Source organism: Anoplopoma fimbria, chromosome 1, assembly GCF_027596085.1.
Source record: "Anoplopoma fimbria isolate UVic2021 breed Golden Eagle Sablefish chromosome 1, Afim_UVic_2022, whole genome shotgun sequence".
Classification (NCBI taxonomy): domain Eukaryota; kingdom Metazoa; phylum Chordata; class Actinopteri; order Perciformes; family Anoplopomatidae; genus Anoplopoma; species Anoplopoma fimbria.
This window is the reverse complement of record NC_072449.1, coordinates 16,742,459-16,746,514: the sequence shown is the minus strand read 5'-3', so window position 1 is coordinate 16,746,514 and position 4,056 is coordinate 16,742,459.

Sequence of the window (4,056 nt, the reverse complement as noted above, 5' to 3'; positions counted from 1 at the left end):
ACTTCCCATAAGCCATCTACGAGGCTTAATCTCTGCTATCTTAAAGTTCACCACTCTTAGCCCAGAGGAACAGGACAAACCTAAAAAAACAGGGGCCCTTTTTTTACTTTAGCCCTGCAGCAGCAGATGTCCTCTTCTGGCAGGGTTAAAGAATGATAAATGAAGCTAAGATACCATGAAATCTATTCTCAGTATGATGTTCCCAAGATCTTCCTTGTCACCAGTGTTTTGGTACATTTTGTAAAAAGAAAAAAAAAACAAGTTTAAAGAAATCGTTAGTAAGTGTTGATAGTAAAAATAAATGTTATTTTCAGCTTTATGTGCTTTTACATTTGGATAAAAAAATGTAACGTTGGTGGGAATGGACTGAGCATGATACACAGTATTATATTATGTAAAAGTAAAGACGAAACAAAGGCCTATAGCTCAAAAATGATCCCTTATGTCATCTTGTCATATATTCATATACTCTTCTGGCAGCACTGCAAGACAGATTTGAGGAAACTTGTCTCTTGGACAGAGAGGAAAGAAACAACTATATGTTTTCAGCATTCTATAAGAAAACGAGATTCTGTCTCCACGTCTTGTTTATTTTTCTTTTATTATTACCAATAAACTAAAATATTTTAGTTTACTAAAGGGAAAAAAAATGTTAATATAATTATATGTGACCATTGCTGTAGATCGTTTTTCAATATGATATATTTCTCATTCAAGTTAATTTCATAATTTACTTAAATTTATATTCAATAGAACACAATTTTAGAAGAGCTCTGACACAGTCAGAAAACTACAGTTCTACTGGAAGCTGTAAAAAAAAAAAAAAAAAGACAACCAAGATCTTACTCCCAAGAGGGTTTTTATGCTGCAAAGAGTATCAAATTTAACCATTTATGAGGCAATTCATTAAAACATGTTTCTAAAACTTAACAAGCCCCCTCTATAATATGACAATTATGGCACTGCTGATATATAATTCGAATTATCTTCTGGTTTTAAGGGATGTTTATCACCCGTCATCCAATTTAAAGACAGTTTAAAAACTTTAGGGGTGATTTCACTCTCAGCCTGAGCTCATTTTCTGGCAATTGCTTCAGCCTGCAGTTTAGAACATTTTGTTTCATTTGTTTCATTTTCCGACTGCGGCTTCCCGTCTATCCCTCCCCCCTCATTCTTCTGCCTCTGTTCGAACTGGCCCCGTTTCCGTATGAGTATGAAGACCGCTGGTACTCTGGAAACGTGGGAAGGAAATAGGAGGAGGGGGAAAAGAACAACGTTTTGAGAAATAGTATAACTTCAGAGAATTTGTTAAGAGTCTCAGTGGGAGGTGACAAACATGCTCGAGGGCAAACAAAAGGAATAGTTGGGGGATTGACAAAGTAAAAAACTAAAAGAACAGTTAGAAACTGACATGTACAGCTGTGTCTATTCTACTCTTTTATATTTTAAAACAACAATATTGTTCAATACTCAATAGTTTGTGTATGAGAGATGAAAGTTTGAGGTTTTGAAAACTCCGCCAATAGACGGCAGGTCAGTGGTTTCCTGGAACTGTGAGGATGTCTTTCCTGGCATAACACAAACAAACACTGTTTACAACTACTACATCCACTATCCTTTTCTGTTTCTGACCATACAATGTGCTATAGAAATCTTTTTTTTCTTTTTTTCTTTTTATTAAATCAGTTATAACCAATAGTACTTCTTCCTGGTACTTTTGTTCCTTGTTGCTCTTTAGTAGGCCAGTTGTGCTTTCTCTGGCAAACATTTTATTGTCAGGGATTATCTGCATAAAGGAATCACAAGCAACAAAATGCTAAGAATTGAATAAAATAAAAATAAAAAATAAAATCCTCTGCAAAAATGTTTAACAGCAATTAATCAAACAATGGTTGAACAAGGAGAACATATACATTTAAATACAACGTCTTTGACTTCCAGCAGTCCACTCCCCTCTCATCCACAGACGTTATATTTCACACATGTGGCTGGCACTGGATAAGAGCTGATAAATTCTAGACTGGGCCAAATTGCTACGCTAAAAAAGCTGGCGCCAAACGTAGCTTGCGGAACAGTTGTTGGTGAAATGTATCTTTAAAGTTGGCTAGTAGTCCACCAGAAAAGGAGGGTGAAACGCTCTGAGGCAGGATTTGACCTCCGGATTGACGGCCTCCCCTCTCCCAGTACCAACACCCCTCTCCCTCAAAACTCACTCTGCTCCCCACCTTCCTGTGTTGAAATAAAAAAAATTCTTTAAAATTTTTTATTTGGGTTTCGTTTCCTCAAGCATAACAGATTTTCTGTTGATCAGATGGTCAGAAATAACCAGAATAAATAGACTTTAATGTTCAAAGACCGATCATGATCACTGTCTTTCACCTCCCAAATGCCCATTCTGTGCCAGTAAATAAATGCATGACTTCTTATTGAACTTTAAACCCATATGTGATATCCTCACTGGAAACTCTCATTGTCAATACACACTTTCTCAAAAATGTAGTTTGTTCCTTTTTTTCCCCCTGGAGGACGAGATTCCTTTATTTTGTCGGAAAGCACTGAAATCTGGCCATGTCCTTCCAGCTTTGGCAAAAGAACACCATGATTAGATAGAACCAAAAATAAAACCTCAAAAACATCTGCTGACTTTCTTGCAGCTTAACGTTGTGCCCAGTGGACGCAGAATGAAACCTGGACGGCGGCCACGGAGCCAGCCGGCTTTATTTGTATTAGAATCACAGCAGATCTGCCAGAGGGGCCAGCGCAGCGGGAAAACACCTCCACACTCTGAGTCATAGAGTAGCGACGGATACCGATATCGCCTGACAGCACACAGTGGTGACCTTGAACTGAGAGAGAACCTGCAGTGTACACACACACACACACACACACACACACACACACACACACACACACACACACACACACACACACACACACACACACACACACACACACACACACACACACACACACACACACACACAGAGGGGTGGGTCGCCAACTTGCTGATAAAGCATTAACTGTACCAACATGCTGAGGTTTTCAAAGGATAGCTCGGTATTTGAAAGATATTTACCAGAAGAAAGTTAGACTCCATGATGGAGTTTTACAACTATTATTATGTTTTACCAACTAATGCACTCGGAGGGATGCACCAGCTAGATGAACTCTGTTGTATTCAAAGGATCGAGAAGAAAATCCTCTCAAAAGTCAGGAATAGAGCTCCAAGGTAGCATTACCAACTTGTTAAATCTCAAAGTGTTCAGAATTTGCAAATTTCCCCGCTGCGGGACTAATAAAGGATTATCTTATCTTAATTAGGATGGCTATAGGAAATTTAAAAGATATTTATTGTGTACCAACCTTCCATGTAAGAGGGATTTCTCATCCAACCATCCCCAAAACTAATGTTTAACTACACTGAAGCCAAACAAAGTTAGCTGACTAAATTAAAACAAAAGTACTAGTATACCCAATTGTACATGTTGTGCAAACACAAAGATCATTTTAAGTGCTGTAATTAAGACTTGTTGCAATACTGCTCAAAAGGGTTCGTCTTGCAACACGACCCGCAACATGCTGTCTTGCACAAGAACTTGAATCTCATCAGCCACTCCTGTTTTTTTTCTTTCTCACTTTCTGTTTTGCTCTCTCTCCAACTCGACAGGTAAAGTAAGGAACCAAAGTAAGGATTTATTGCCAAACAGCTGCTGCATCCACATGACTGGACATGTAAAGCTGAATTAGAACCGATCTTTAACTTTCTGCTGCATTTCTATGACTGACCACAAAGGGAAAAAAGTGTGGATGTATGCGTCTTCAGATCAGAAGATCAAATCATTTCCACAAGAGAATCCAATTTGTTTTGTGCCACAATCCTTCATGGTGAGCGTGAAGGATTGTGGCTTCAAGCTGATGTGAGAAGTGCCTGTTTGTTCCTGAGGGGGAAGAACTTGACACACTGAGAAATTTGTTTGGGATGTGGATGAGAAATGTATAACTCTGTGGAGAAAACACCCTTTGCGGAATAGAAACACAATCACACACACACACACA